Below are 15,091 nucleotides of genomic sequence, written 5' to 3' on the forward strand. Positions count from 1 at the left end.
GCACTTAAAATTTGTGGAAAAAGCCTATCATTTAAAAAAAAAAAGATTTTATTTATTTGACAGAGAGAGACACATCAAGAGAGGGAACATAAGCGGGGGGGAGTAGGAGAGGGAGAAGCAGGCCTCCCACAGAGCAGGGAGCCCAATGTGGAGCTTGATCCCAGAACCCTGGGATCATGGACCGGAGCCAAAGGCAGATGCCTAACGACTGAGCCACCCAGGCGCCCCAAGCCTATCATTTTTATATATACACACACCAAAGCAAATAGCACACTTCTTTATATATATGAGACACTCTAAGTATTATTGAATTAAATGCTATTTCTGATCAAGTTGTGGTGAGGCTAGTCCTCTCAAATTACAAATGTTTGTGAAGGACTCCAAACCATTTGGGAAGAAATATGGTAAACTAGATTAAAAGTCCTAAGAATGGTCATATCTCTGAATAATCCACTTCTGGGATTTTGTACTAAGGAAAGAGACAAAAAAAAAAACCAAACACAACGAAATTAGATGGAGTCAAGACAACAAGAAAACTGGAGGATATTAGGACACACAGATACAATAATACTGTTCTATTCTAACAATAGTTCTGAAGATTCTTGAAAGAGGTTTTTACTAATGCTAAGTGAAACACCAAGTTTACATCCAGGATAGAAAAACAGGAATACTTGCGAGCAAAGCAAATATACAAGAGACCAAACAGTTATTTTGGGATGGTGTTATGGGTCATTTTTTTCTTTCCAAACTTTCCTTTAAATGTACCATTTTTATAATAAAAATTTGCTCTAGCCAACATTCATCTTTCCTTCATGTGGCTATATTTTCCATAAACAGTTATTTAGTGAGGACCAAAGCATAAAATTAAATTGTCTACTAAACAGCTATTGCTTCAGGATTTAACTTTAGGATGCAAGCGCAGTCTCAAAGGGCAGCTGTTCTAGGTCGTGAGGTACAAGGCACAAGCCTGGTGCGCAGAGTGCAGAAACAAACTCGGATATGAAGCCAATGGCCAGCCTCCGTCAAGGATGCCCAGGAACCACACCCCTGAGATTAGTCACCGAAGCAACTATCAACTGTCTCAGAAACTGGGATTAAGTAAGGAGGCTGAGACCTAGAAAGGATAGGGAGACAAAGGAGAGGATTTAAGGATGGCGGTCTTCTTGGTAAGGGGAGAGGAAATGGTGGAGAACTGGCCTGCCAACCAAAAGTCACCTACTACCCGTTTCTGTAAATAAAGCTTTACTGGAACACAGCCAAGCCCATTCATTTATGTATTCTCTACAGTGACTGTCACACTAGAGGGAGTTGAATAGTCGTGACAGAGACTGTATGGCCCGCTAAGCAGAAAATATTCATGACGTGGCTCTTTACAGAAAAGGGAGCATTTGTTCTGTCTCCTAGATCTAAGGAGGATTAGAAACACACACCCTTTTTGGGTATTGGACCACCTTTTTCTATTACTTTTTCTTTGAACAAACCAGCCTAGAAGGTAGGCAACCATAGAATTTATCGTCCAAATGGAGATACATTGGAGGGTGAAAAGGGGTACTAATGAGACTATATTCCAAGACCATGGAAGTAAACCAGGACCATTCCAGACATGTAAGTCCCCTACCAGAAGGGCTAGTAGCACAAGAGCACGTTTCCAAGAGCACTCAAGGTCTGCTTCTAGGTGTACCAAGCAAGTCTAGGTGACTCTCTTTGGTGCTTTCTATTTTAACTGCCCTTAGATATCTTTCTGGATCCCTCTGTCCCAGCTCTGGTCTCTGAAAAGTCCAGTCAGGGTTCAGGATCTCCACTTTCATTACAGCAAAAGGAGCGAAGTTTACTCATCCCATTTAAATAAATTATTCCGAATCAATACAAGTAAGTATTTTATACCTGCAAGTTTCCCCTCCTTAAAAAGCTATTCTTTTTTTTTTTTAGAATTTTAGCTTTCTCTTCTCAATGTAAAACTGACCATTAGTCATTGCATTTATCACCACAAAATCCCAAACCAAATATAGCATATTATCCATCGATTTGAGCTTTCAATACGGACACCCTGAAGAATTATTTAAGAATGACATTTCTAATTTTATTCCAGAATGAAAAACAAAAGAAAATACCCTATATACTCCCTAATATACTTTTTTTTTTTTTTAATAAAAACTTTCGATGTGGTGGGGAAAGAAATAAAACTAGAGATGTTTAGAATACCGTTGGGGAAGTCGAGGACATCTCACACTGAGACTATTCTCTGAACAATAGTAGCGCTCAGTTTTGAAACCTCTGTGGATGGCTTTCCAAATATTGCCATCTGGTGGAATTTCAGTTAATTGTTCCTTTGTTCTAGGGAGCTACTGAAGGTGAATGAACCTTGAAGGCATGAGAGAGAGAGATTCAGAATACCAGTGGGAAATAAGTGAAGGTCAAATGATTGGGTCTCAAACACAAACCTCAAACTGGAGGAAAAAAAAAAAAAGGCTGAAGTTTTTGTCTCCTTCCCAAATATGCTCCACCTCCTTTTGTAAAGTCTGAGCAATTGTCTTGATTTATTATAAATAAGTGAAATTTAAAAATTGTTTGTTCACAAATACCATGAAATGTCCTGAGGTTACTTGCCTACATCTTAATAGGTTCTCCTTCCACTTATCACTAATAACATCTCCAAAATTAAACTTTAATTGGCTTGACCATTTTTAGAGGAATTGCTGATAGCAGTTAATCAGCCCTTCATACACATGGGAAATGGAATATAGTTTGAAAAATAACATTTTAATGGAGCATGTTTATGGGAATTATAATACATTATAATTTGTATATAATGGAATTTTGAAAATAAATTGTTACAAAGGCATGAATACTTCAATTTAATCTTCAGACAAGGAATTCTATACCATTTTAGATTTTAATCTTACCTTGAGCATCCAGGCTCTCTCCCTGGCTGACGAGATGAACTGTACCGCTGAGGAGTGGGATACTGGGAGAGTGGGGGAAAAAAAAGAAGAAAGAAAAAGAATACTTAATAGGATGAAAACATAGGAGCGAAGGATTTTAATGTAGTTCGTTAGGTGTGGTTAGTAATGGAAAGGGAAATCAAAACACATACACAACATCAAAATTCAGTTGGTTTTACCATAGGAGAGAGATTAAGTTAGCCAAGGCATTTGGTTCTCAAAAAATATATATATATGTATATAAAATTATATATATATATATGTCAACTTTGAGGTTGATTATGGCTTGTGAACAGTATGTCAGTTTTATGAAGATAATGTTTTCTTTTTACCTTTCTCCCTGATAGTCTGATGTGATGAGAATTCATGTATTAGCAAATAACCCCAAGAAGGAGGACCTCTAAGCGGGATAGCAAAGGCCAACACTAGAGTATCAGGTTTATTGGCAGGTTTTACATCTGGTACCAACACAGGCTTATTCTAATCAGAAGATTTTTGAGAGGACAGGCATTCTAAACAATGCCAGGATCAAACTTCAAAACTATACGCACAAATGATAATTTCCTTTATGTGCATTAGCTCTTGTTCTTCAAAACAAGAACAGTGAGAAGTAAACTAATGAAATGGCTGAGAAGTAAACTAATGAAAGACAATTCTCGAGGCTAAGAAATGTGTCTGAGCTCCAGGTTTTTACAGTCCAGTGTGAGGGTGGGAAGTGGATGGTTCCTGGGGAGGCTGCTTATGGCTCATGCAGATGTTGATTAAAGAAAAAAAAAAAAAAGACCCAAATGCATATGTGCACCAGCCTTAATGGTCTTCCCACCACCCCAAGAAACAAATTAGAAATGACTGCTGCCTTCTACCTACGTGCTCACCCAGCCCATAACTCTTCTAAAATTGTCCTAGAACAGAAAACACAAATGCCTTTGGTGCCTGTTTGTTGTTTTTTTTTTTTTTTTTTTTAAAGTCAATTGCATAAAAATATTTGTGGTAGACCCAATGCAAGGTGATCTCCAGAACTGTGTCTGGAGTTGTTGCTGGGTGAATTTTTTTTTTTTTTTTAAGAAAGGAGGAAGGACTTTTATACCTTTTCTATAAGGGAAAGAGGAGATGGTAGGAAAAAAATAGGAACAGGAAAATGGTAGGTATGGAGAGAAAGTTAAGGTAGGAGCTGATTTTTCAATGTTATACTATTCAGAAAGAGCTCAAACATCCTTTGTAAAGTTAGCTTGTTTTAAAAAAAATGTCAGGTATTTTAAAATAGATGGTCTTAAGGACTGAGCTCAGGTAAGCTAAGAATTTTTTCTTCTGATAGAATTTCTTCACATAGTTTAGAGAAGTTCATGTCCTAGCTGTTTTACATCTTTTCATAATTTAATGATAGTTGATAGTCAAATAAAAAAATCCATTCCTACCCATATCATTTTCCTAAGTCCATAAATCTTCCAGCAATGAACTGAATTGCAACAGAACTTTCATTTGCCATTGTTATTGAACTAGTACTCAGTAGCTATGTTATCAGGGAAAGTACTGGCCACCAAGCTAGGAAGAGTACAAGGTTCCTAGTTTACCTATCAAATAGATAATTCATCCTTAAAAAATTCAGGATTGGCTATATACAATTGGCCCTTTCTGTTGTCTGACAATGGCCCGTTGCTCGTTTTTCAGCAGCTGTAATGGATCAGTTTGAAGAACGGGATCATTTATTGAAAAGCCTTTGCACAAGTCATTTCACATATTTTATCCAATTTAATCTCCAAAACCTTAATACAAATAAAGAAACTGAGGTTCAGAGTAATGGAGCAAGGGGCCCATATTGTGCATCGAGAAAGTGACAGCTTCTAGGAGTTGGACGGACGTGAGTGTCTACTCCATCCTTTATCCGCGCCACATCTCTGTAAAAGCCAGATCTTCGCTATAGATCTGAAACCCCCGGAAAGTCTTTGGTCTGCTCCTGGCATCTGAGCATTCAAGGCACAGCCTGGCAAGGGTGGAAACATAAGCCCCGCCCCCCCGCCCCCGCCAGTGGGGGTGGCAGGTAAGGCAGTTTTGTCTGTGATATTTGACACTGGCAAGGCAGTTCTCCAAAAGTCTCACATTTAATATAAAAATTAAAAATGGAGCATGGGGAGCACCTGGATGGCTCAGTGGGTTAAAGCTTCTGCCTTTGGCTCAGGTCATGATCTCAGGGTCCTGGGATCGAGCCCTGCATCAGGCTCCCTGCTTGGCAGGGAGCCTGCTTCTCCCTGTCTGCCTACTTGTGATCTGTCAAATAAATAAATAAAATCTTAAAAAAAAAAAAAAAAAGGAGCATGGGGGACCCCTGGGTGGCACAGTCGGTTAAGTGGCCCACTCCTGGTTTCTGCTCAGATCGTGATCCTCAGGGTGGTGAGATCAAGCCTACGTCTGGCTCCACTCGTGCTCTCTTTCATGTTCTCTAATAAATAAATCTTTAAATAAAAATATGGAACATGGCATAAATATAAAATGCAAAGCTATGAAAAACAAAGAAAATCTCTGAGACCTGGGGCCTCGCAAAGAGTTCTTAGCCTTGACACCAAAAACACAAACCATAAAAGGGATAAATTGGACTTTCTCAAAATTAACAACTTTTGTCCCTGTGAAGTAGATGCAAATATGAGGGATAAATTAGAAAATATTTGCAAACCACATATCTGACAGAGGACCAGTTTCTAGAATATATAACGAGCTATGAAAACTCAACAGTAAAAAAAAAAAAAAATTCCATTGGAAAGTGGGCAAAAGACATGAAGAAACATTTAGCTGAAGAAGATACGCGAATAGTCAAAAAGCACATGAAATTATATTTAACATCGTTAGCCATTAGGTAGGTGAAAATTAAAGACCATAATGAAATAGCACTATACACTTAGAAGAATGGCTAAAATAGAGAGGTGAAACATTGAGAAGGAATTAGAGCACTCACATTACTTGTGAAGGTGTTGGATGGCTCTGCTACTCTGGCAAACTTTTTTTTTTTTTTTTTTTTTTAACATGGAACTACCATACAACCCACCAATTATACATCTTGGCATTTTTCCAAATGAAAATTTATATTTATAGCAGGGGTTGTGTGTGTGTGTGTGTGTGTGTGTGTGTGTGTGTGTTGTTGTTGTTGTTGCTGTTTTTCTTAGCAGTAGCCAAAATCGGAGACAACCCAGATGTCCTTCAACAGGTTAATGGTTAAGCCAACTGTGGCAAACCCTTTTACCATGGAATGCTCTCTGGCAATAAAAAAAGAACTATTGATACACACAACAGCCGGCATCAACCTCCAGAGAATTATCCTGAGGGGCAAAAGTCAGTCCCAAAAGGTCGTATACCATATGATTACATTTATCTAACAGTCTTGAAATGAGAAAACTGTAGAAATGGAGCACAGGTTAATGGTTGTAGGAGTAGGGAGTAGTGGGGAGCATTGGAGGAATGGGGGGAGGAGGGGGTGATCATCAAAGGGCAACACTAAGCTTGAACATGTATCCTTGTCAATATCCTGGTTGTGGCCAATTTGTGAGATGTTATCATGGAGGGGGAAGAAGTGACTCAAGAGCACATGAGAAAGCTCCACATGGTTTCTTACAACTACATATTCATGTACAGTGATCTAAAAACCAAGTTTAATTTAAAAAAAGATTGGACGACGACGACAGTGGAGCAAGAATCTCTTATTTTCCTACTTTTCCAGAGATGAACAAAAGCTCTGGGTGCCTGGGTGGCTCAGTGGGTTAAGCCTCTGCCTTAGGCTCAGGTCATGATCTCAGAGTCCTGGGATCGAGTCTCGCATCTGTCTCTCTGCTCAGCAGGGAGCCTGCATCCCCTCCCCCCTCTCTACCTGCCTCTCTGCCTACTTGTGATCTCTCTCTCTCTGTCAAATAATTAAATAAAATCTTTAAAAAAAAAAAAAAAGCTCTGAGACAGTGGGCAAGATGGGGTCGCGACTTTGCCCCACTTTGTACAGATCCAAGAAAAAAATATTTCTAGCATCCAGGATTCTAGCATTTGGAACCCTCTGCTGACAGTCTTCTGTCCAGTCTTGCCTATCTGAGAATTCTCTGCAGGTATCCCCTCTTTCCTCCATGTCAAACTTCCTAAATTTTCATTAAAAGTCAAAATAGAGGGCACCTGGGTGGCCAGTTGGTTGAGTGGCTGCCTTCAGCTCAGATCATGATCCTGGAATCCCGGGAAATAGTCCTGCATGGGGCTCCCTGCTCAGCAGGGGGTCTGCTTCTCCCTCTGACCTTCCTCCTCTCATGTTCTCTCACTCTCATTCTCTCTCTCAAACAAATAAACACACGAATAAGTAAATAAATAAAATCTTCTAAAAAAGTCAAAATAGATACAAATACACTGAAGACCAGAAGGAACTTCAAAGTAGCAGTTTCATAGTTTTGCATATTTAAAAGGATCTCTGATAGCTTTGAGTTGATGTTACGCAAGAACGTCCCCCAATTCTCACCCTTACTGGTCCAGGTCTAGCATTTCGTCCCGTGTGGCTCTTACGGGTGACAAGGCAGGCAGGTATGCTCTATTCTGAACTGGGCCACACTGAAGAAGATAGAACTGTCCTCACCCCCACACAGAGAGGAACATGTGGAGTCTTCCTTCATGTTAGGAAAGACCCTGTCGGCTTTTAGTCTTCCTATTTTGAGCACTACGCAGCTCCTCAGAAAGCCAGCCCCCTTCTCTAGTTTACTGGCTTTAACTGAAAAGACCAAGTTTCTTTGTTAGAAACAGAGTCACGACATGGCCACACTTTAACAAAGCACATTCTCTGTTGCTACAAAAGTCCATTCTCCCTCGTCCTCTAGACATATCAGATGCTCTTTCTTTGAACAAACTCAGAACTCAGATATCCCATGGGTATAGCCCAGAACATCTGTCCTAGATTGAAAGCCCCACCCCACCCCCCACCAAAGACTGCTTCCACGTCCAGCAGTAAAGCCGGCACATAGGAGACAGCAGAATGAAGAAAGGGTTGTAAAGATTTTCCAGTCATGCCCACCATTGGAGGAAGATCTGGCTTTTCCTTCAGTGCTATGTATTTAGCCAGTGAGGTTTCTGACCATGCAAGGTTAAAGCCTTTTCCTCATAAAAGGCTTTAACCTTAAGCCAGTTGCTCCTGGCTTTTCCAAGAAGGGAACCCCACTGGGATGTGAACCAAGGTTTTCTCCCCTGAGGAGTTGACTAAATTCTCTTTGGACCTTCAAAATGAGCTGTATCCTGAATTCCAAACTCCCTGCAGGTGCTTGCAGATTTTCAATCCCTCCAGTTGTAGATCACATTCTTTAGGATGGGAGCGCCACAGCTTTCTAGGAAGAATGCAGCTCATAACCGTTAACAGAAGGTCACAGGCTATTAATCCTTCGGCCAATCCTACTCCATATTAGTCTTCTGGAGAGCCCTTCCTCAGCCAAGCACCAGCTCAATTAGTGGCCTGGGTTGGGTGGGCTGGTCTCAGAGCCATCCCCAGGGCGGCAGAGGGAGGCTGAGAGCCTGCCTGGTTTAACTTCCCCGGGGAACTAGCGGCAGGATTGCCGGGAAGCACAGAGCTGAGCACGCACCAGGAAACCAAAACCAAATGAGATTATCCATTGAGTAAGGGAGGTCAAACTACACTGAATCTTGGGCATTGAGTGTGGTACAATGCATTCCTCTCCTTAAGCAAGCCAGACTACAAAATGACCCGTATTGTATATTTAAGGGCTTTGAAAAATTATAGCCGGCTAATAAAGGGATTTTGATGGTATACATTAAGAATGGTAATGATGTTATAAACTTCTTTTGGTCGTGTGATTTAGGTTTCTATAAAAATAAAGTATAATCCCCCCAAACTGTCTAAAGTCATAGCTATAATAAAACAGAAATTCAGTTATTTTCATACAAACTGAGCCTCATCCCCCTCTCAGAATCCTCCTTTTTCCATCTGTTACTTCCCATGCGAACCAGGATTAAAATAATTTGAGATTGCCCTTTCTATTCTAGAATAGACTATCCACCATGCCAAAGGCACAAAAGTAAAATTAAAAAGACAGATGTGAGACAAACTACACGAGAAATAACCTGTGTATTAATTCTGTGAATATTTTTAATAATTACTTATCCTTTTATTGGTGTTTAATCAGAGATCCCGGAAAATAGTTGGACTAGAAGAATGGCTCCTTTCCTCACAAGTATGACCGATAATGAAATGTAGCAGAATGTTCACAAAGCAGGCAAGTAGCGCAGTGACTGGGATCAGATTCACTTTGAGCCCAATGTCCAAATTTAGCGTTCAGGTTATCGTGGAAACGAAATTCTTGCTTTGCACGTGTCCTATCTTTATCATCTTATTCCTTTGACTGTCCAAAGAAGCAGCACAGAAATAGAGGAGAAGTGTTGAAAGGGTAATAGGAGATTTGAATAAGACTTTGGCTGTGGCAGGAGGGTTGTTAGGACACTGGGTATCCAGGGTTGCTAAGACCTCCCTCCAAAGATGGATAAGCATGTCCAACTGTAGTGTCATGTGGGAAGGCTTTCACACTAACATTTTCAGTAGTCTGTTAAAAGTGTGAAATGGATGGAATTTATTGAAATATTCAGGATTATTTGCATAGCTTCTATCCCTAAGTTTTCTGCTGGGACTAGTGTGCACCCTATGATAACCACCAACACTGTTTTGGGGGGTGCTGCTGTGGGGGTCAAGAAGAGTACCACTTACAAAATGTTTGAGGGCTGGATCAGTAACTATTCGATGGGGGAAATTCATGCTGAATTCCAGTCACCTGGGAAATAGTGCTGCCCCGGAGCGGAAGCACCAGTTACATTGTTGTGGATAAAACTTGGGTGGGGCATGGGAAAAAAACCCCAATCTATTATGGGAAATATACTCAGGCAAAATACCCAACTTGAAATATTTTTTTTTTTTGAAAAATTTTTTTAAAGATTCATTTACTTGACACAGTGAGAGAGCACAAGCATGAGGAGAGGCAGGGAGAGGGAGAGGGAGAAGCAGGCTCCCCGTTGAACAGGGATCCTGATTTGGGACTCGATCCCAGGACCCAGAGATCATGACTGGAGCTGAAGGCAGCTGTTTAACTGACTGAGCCACTCAGGTGCCCCTCCAACTTGAAAGGTTTCTTAAAACCTTCTCTTTAGGAGTGCTTGGGTCACTCAGTCATTAAGCATCTTCATTTGGCTCAGGTCTTGATCCCAGGGTCCTGGGATCGAGCTCCACATTGGGAGCTCCCCGTTCAGTGGGAAGCCTGCTTCTCCCTCTCCCACTCCTCCTGCTTGTATTCCCTCTCTTGCTGTCTCTCTCTGTCGAATAAATAAAATCTTTAGGGGGAAAAAAAAAACAACAAAAAAACAACACATCACAGGGCACCTATGGGCTGAGATGTAGGGATATAATAATGAGCAAGGTGGGCCTTGCCCTCCTAACTGATCAGTTATAACTGCCTCCCCCTTTTTGCATAACCCCAGAAAATAAAGAGTAATTGCGGAAGCTTGTTTATTGTAGGAGACCCCATAGTTGATCAGGGCTAGAGCTAGGACACAAACTCTGGTCTTCTGAGTCCAAATCACATGCTTTCTCTATGGGTTCATTTTGACCCATTTTCCCTTTCTCTTGCCTTCTATCAGGCTTTCTTTGCATATTAAGATTGCCTATTTTTGAAGCAACAAAACAGATTTTGATCTTCATAAAGTGTTTTTTTTTTTTTTTAAAGATTTCATTTATTTATTTGACAGAGAGAAATCACAAGTAGGCAGAGAGGCAGGCAGAGAGAGAGGAGGAAGCAGGCTCCCCGCTGAGCAGAAAGCCCGATGTGGGGCTCGAACCCAGGACCTGGGATCATGACCTGAGCCGAAGGCAGCGGCTTAACCCACTGAGCCACCCAGGTGCCCCCATAAAGTGTTTTTTATACGAAGTTCCTATCTATTCATTTGTCCAACACTGAGCACCTAAGCCCAAATTATCACATATCTGCAGCTAGGGTGTGTGAGGCACGGGCTGAAGTAGGTTACCTGGGTCAGCTCGCTGACTTCCCACAGTTAACCCGCTGAAGGAAGCGATTTCTTATTCTCATCTTGCAGATCCCATGAAGAGAGGCTTGCAGGTTTGGGACTTTGGCCTTCAGAGCAGGAGTTCATGAACACCCTGTTACACATCTGGTATATCCAAGAGGCCCTGCTGAGGGCTGGGTGTCTAAAGGGTGAGCAGTGCATGGTGTGGCCAGCAAGGAGCTCACGGACACTAATAACTACACCATGAGGGCAAACATATCGACAGGGAAGCGAAGAACAATAGGGAAAGACGTAGGACTGCTGTCCCTTTGGAGGAGATGTAGGATTTAAAAGCCATTTCTGTTTTCCTCATTCAGAAAATTAGAGGAAAATAAGTATTTTCTCTCTCAGTTTCCTTTTTGGCAGTGCTTTTCAGATTTTGCATCTGCAGAAAATCTTAAAATTCAGATTATGATTCAGTAGGCCTAGGGAGGGGTCTAAGATTCTGCCTTTCTAGAAACTTCTAGATGCTGCTGCTCTGGGAACCACACCAAGGGGCAAGGCCATGATCTGTTTTCAGAGCTCTTCCCACAGTCTGCTATGTGGTAATCGGGCCTGAACTTAGTGAGATGGGGCATTCACTCAGATGATCCCAAATGAAGTCAACTCATTTATAGCTCAGATCTTGCTACCAAGGATGGAACAAAGCAAAATTAAGGAGCTAAAGTCCATTCTTAGAGCACATTTTCCCTTGCTTCTCCTCTCTCCCCCACATCCCTAATCCCCCAGTGGTCATGTACTCATCCAGAGTTTCAGGTCCTTAGGGAAAGTTCCCTGCTTTCTAAGATGTTATGCACTTAATTAACTCATCTGTGCAAATGTGTTGGGGAGTACTAATCACAAACATGTTATTTCTTCTCTGTTGACCTAAACGGCTGGTTCTGGATCTTGCTACACTGGCACCCTCAATGATGCCACTTACTTTCCTTTGTATAGGAAACAGACTCAGTGGAGTTTACCACACAGGCATCCAGTGTGTTTGAGAGATAGAAGAATGCTCAGATGAACTACCAAGTAATTTCTCTAAAGCAAAAAAGGAGCAAAAACTTAAGCAATTTGCAAAAGCAGGATGCCTGGGTGTCTCAGTCAGTTAAGCATCTGCCTATGGCTCAGGTCACAATCCTGGGGTCCTGGGATCGAGTTTCACATCTGGCTCCTTGCTCAGAGGGAGCCTGCTTCTTCCTCTGCCTGCAGTTCCCAATGCTTGTGCTGACAAATAAAATCTTAAAAAAAAAAAAAAAAGGTTTGCCAAAGCTAAATATTTCAGCAAACTCTAGTATACCTGGACTATCATTCTGCTTCAAAGTAGCAGGTTAGGCTTTTGAGATCGCCTTCGCTTTTTTTTTTTTCCTTAAAGATTTTATTTATTTATTTGACAGAAAGAAATCACAAGTAGGCAGAGAGAGAGGAAGGGAAGCACGCTCCCTGCTGAGCAGAGAGCCTGACATGGGGCTCAATCCCAGGACCCTGGAATCATGACCTGAGCTGAAGGCAGAAGCTTTAACCCACTGAGCCACCCAGGTGCCCCTTGCCATTGCTTTCTAATAACACTTCCAGACAAGTCCTGAGGACTTTTCTATGTGCACTTGCATTTTCAAACTGAGGGAAAAGAAGGGACCATTGATGCCAGAACTTGGAGTCCTCGTCTGTACTGGGCTATGTATCCAAAGTGGATTTATCAGCCAATTTTTTTTTTTTAATTTTTGAGACCCCATGCATCTTCCCATTGAGGTCATTACAATTTAATGGCTTTAGGAGTTAAATGGGCCTTTAAGAGCTACTTGGGGAATCCAACTATCCTTTGTAAACCTGCCTGCTGCACAGAGCATGGCACCTGGCATGAACTTCCCTGGGGCTGAGGTTTTCTACCTTATGTGACTGTAGATATACCATCTAAACTCGGGGCTCCAGCTCCGAGCGTTCTGTCAAGTGTAGTTAGAGTGTTGCTGCTCTGTATATGAATTCTTCAGCTATGGCAGATTTCTGTGTAAATGGAAAACTCTTGTGTTCGTCATCACGATTTGAACACATCTCCCTTGTCAAGTGGATCTGAGTTTTAGTTATAGAATGAGGAAATGTCAATGTAGAATCAACCCTGGGGAAAACCTATGGCTTAGAATGGGAGAGAATGCCCATCTGAAGGGCTCTTGTGGATGTGGCCTTGAGCATGACCCTCATATGGCCCTTATGAAGCCAATCTGTTGCCTCTTCTATAGTCTGTGACCTCAGCAAACTCCATGGTTTGATCACCATCTCCAAAGGTAGGCAGTGGGGGGGGGGGGCGCAGAAAAGAACAAAACCATCTTTAGACAACAAGCAGAACCTTTCCTGTTCACTTTAAGGTTAAACACTAGCTAGCTCAAGTTGTTGTGGGAATTTTCATTCTTTATAGACATTGCACTTAAAGTAGGGCTTTAAGATTCTTAACTCTTTCCAATCTTTTAGGTCCTCCCTAGAGAAACAAGCTTTTGTGCCTTCTTGTTCCTCCCTATCCCACATGGTACTTCCTTTTTGCTCCCCATGGGGAGAGCTCATGCTTCCCTGAGTCTTCCTAGAAGCACCACATGCTTGAACACCAGGAAGATTCAGGGCTCTTCTTTCTGCCTATATTTGGGGTCAGCTCAGTCCAACCCCCTGCTGGACTGGGTCAGTCATCCTGCTTTTCCACGTCTTCCCTGCTAACAGAGGAAGATATAGAAGCTATCCAGCCTAGGCCGGTGGATGGAGAGAAGACAGAATGCTAACAACTACATTTACGGGGAAAAGTGAGCTCAGCAGGGTATCCAAATGGATGCTCTTTAAAACGTGCCTGCTCTTCCAAAAATCACAGCACTTCCCTATTTTGAGTGACAATGGCATTCTTCATGTGTTAAATGGAAGTCTGAATCCTACCACTACCACCCTCAGCGACTCAAATCATTCAGTGTGCTACTGTACTATCAAAATGATGTATTTTCCTCATGTGTTAAGAACCTTATGGAGGCTTTGAGAGGAAAAAGTCCAGTTCCCATTACATTTTCTATTCTATTTTATTCTAAGGAAGATGGATTGACAACTGGCTTCTGGAGTGCTGACATTTCTCGTGCGGAAAGCAGAAGTAAAATGTAAGACACCCCCCCGCTGAGGAGGCTAGAGGTCACACATGGATTGAAGTGCTTTGGGACTGCACTTAAAGCAGAGCTGGGATAAGGCCCAGGCCCTCCTACAATCAATTTAAGTTGACTTGTTCATAAGAAGAGCAGGAATGGTGGGGTACCTGGGTGGCTCAGTGGGTTAAAGCCTCTGCCTTCGGCTCAGGTCATGATCCCAGGGTCCTGGGATGGAGCCCCGCATTGGGCTCTCTGCTCAGCGGGGATCCTGCTTCCCTCCTCTCTCTGCCTCTCTGCCTACTTGTCATCTCTGTCAAATAAATAAATAAAATCTTTAAAAAAAAAAAAGAGCAGGAATGGTGTTGTGCCTAACTTGCAAAGATTTTAAAAGAAGATCATTGTTTAAGGGGGTAGAGACAAGCATTCTTTGTCTTGACTCCTAAATCATGCTTATTTTTCTTTTGGATGTTTTGGTAGATGTTGCTGCTTCCTCTTGGTTGGACTATCAGTTCTTTAATACGTTAAATCTTTGAAATGGAATTTTAACTTCCTCTTCATTTTTTAATCTCTAGAGTCTCTATTCCTGATCATTATTAGACAGTTTGGCTAGTTTTTTTTTTCCAGATAGGGGAATCAAAATATAAAAGTCTCCCAAAGGCGGGGCACCTGGGTGGCTCAGTGGGTTGAGCCTCTGACTTTGGCTCCGGTCATGATCCCAGGGTCCTGGGATCGAGCCCCGCATCGAGCTCTCTGCTCAGCAGGGAGCCTGCTTCCCTTCCTCTCTCTCTGCCTGCCTCTCTGCCTACTTGTGATATCTGTCAAATAAATAAATAAAATCTTTAAAAAAAAAAAAAAGCCTCCCAAAGGCACACAGAATTAACAAACAGCAAAGTTATTAACTACTTAACATTTGCAGACAAACTCCCCCAAATGCGAAAAACCAAAAAAATGCACATGGCTTTCCTATTCTAAGAGCGAGGCTGACAACACTAAACT

The 15,091-nt window shown here is 41.8% G+C and overlaps 1 protein-coding gene across 1 annotated transcript in view; it reads right to left on the minus strand.

Moving 5' to 3' along the window:
• MAPRE2 (microtubule associated protein RP/EB family member 2) overlaps window positions 1–15,091 on the minus strand; it is a 158,450-nt gene that overhangs the window by 127,065 nt on the left and 16,294 nt on the right. Inside the window, exon 2 of the mRNA XM_047696481.1 lies at window positions 2,904–2,965. The gene's annotated coding sequence lies outside the window, so the exon portion shown is untranslated. The remainder of the gene's footprint in view (window positions 1–2,903; window positions 2,966–15,091) is intronic.

Source organism: Lutra lutra, chromosome 12 (genome assembly GCF_902655055.1).
Source record: "Lutra lutra chromosome 12, mLutLut1.2, whole genome shotgun sequence".
Classification (NCBI taxonomy): Eukaryota; Metazoa; Chordata; class Mammalia; order Carnivora; family Mustelidae; genus Lutra; species Lutra lutra.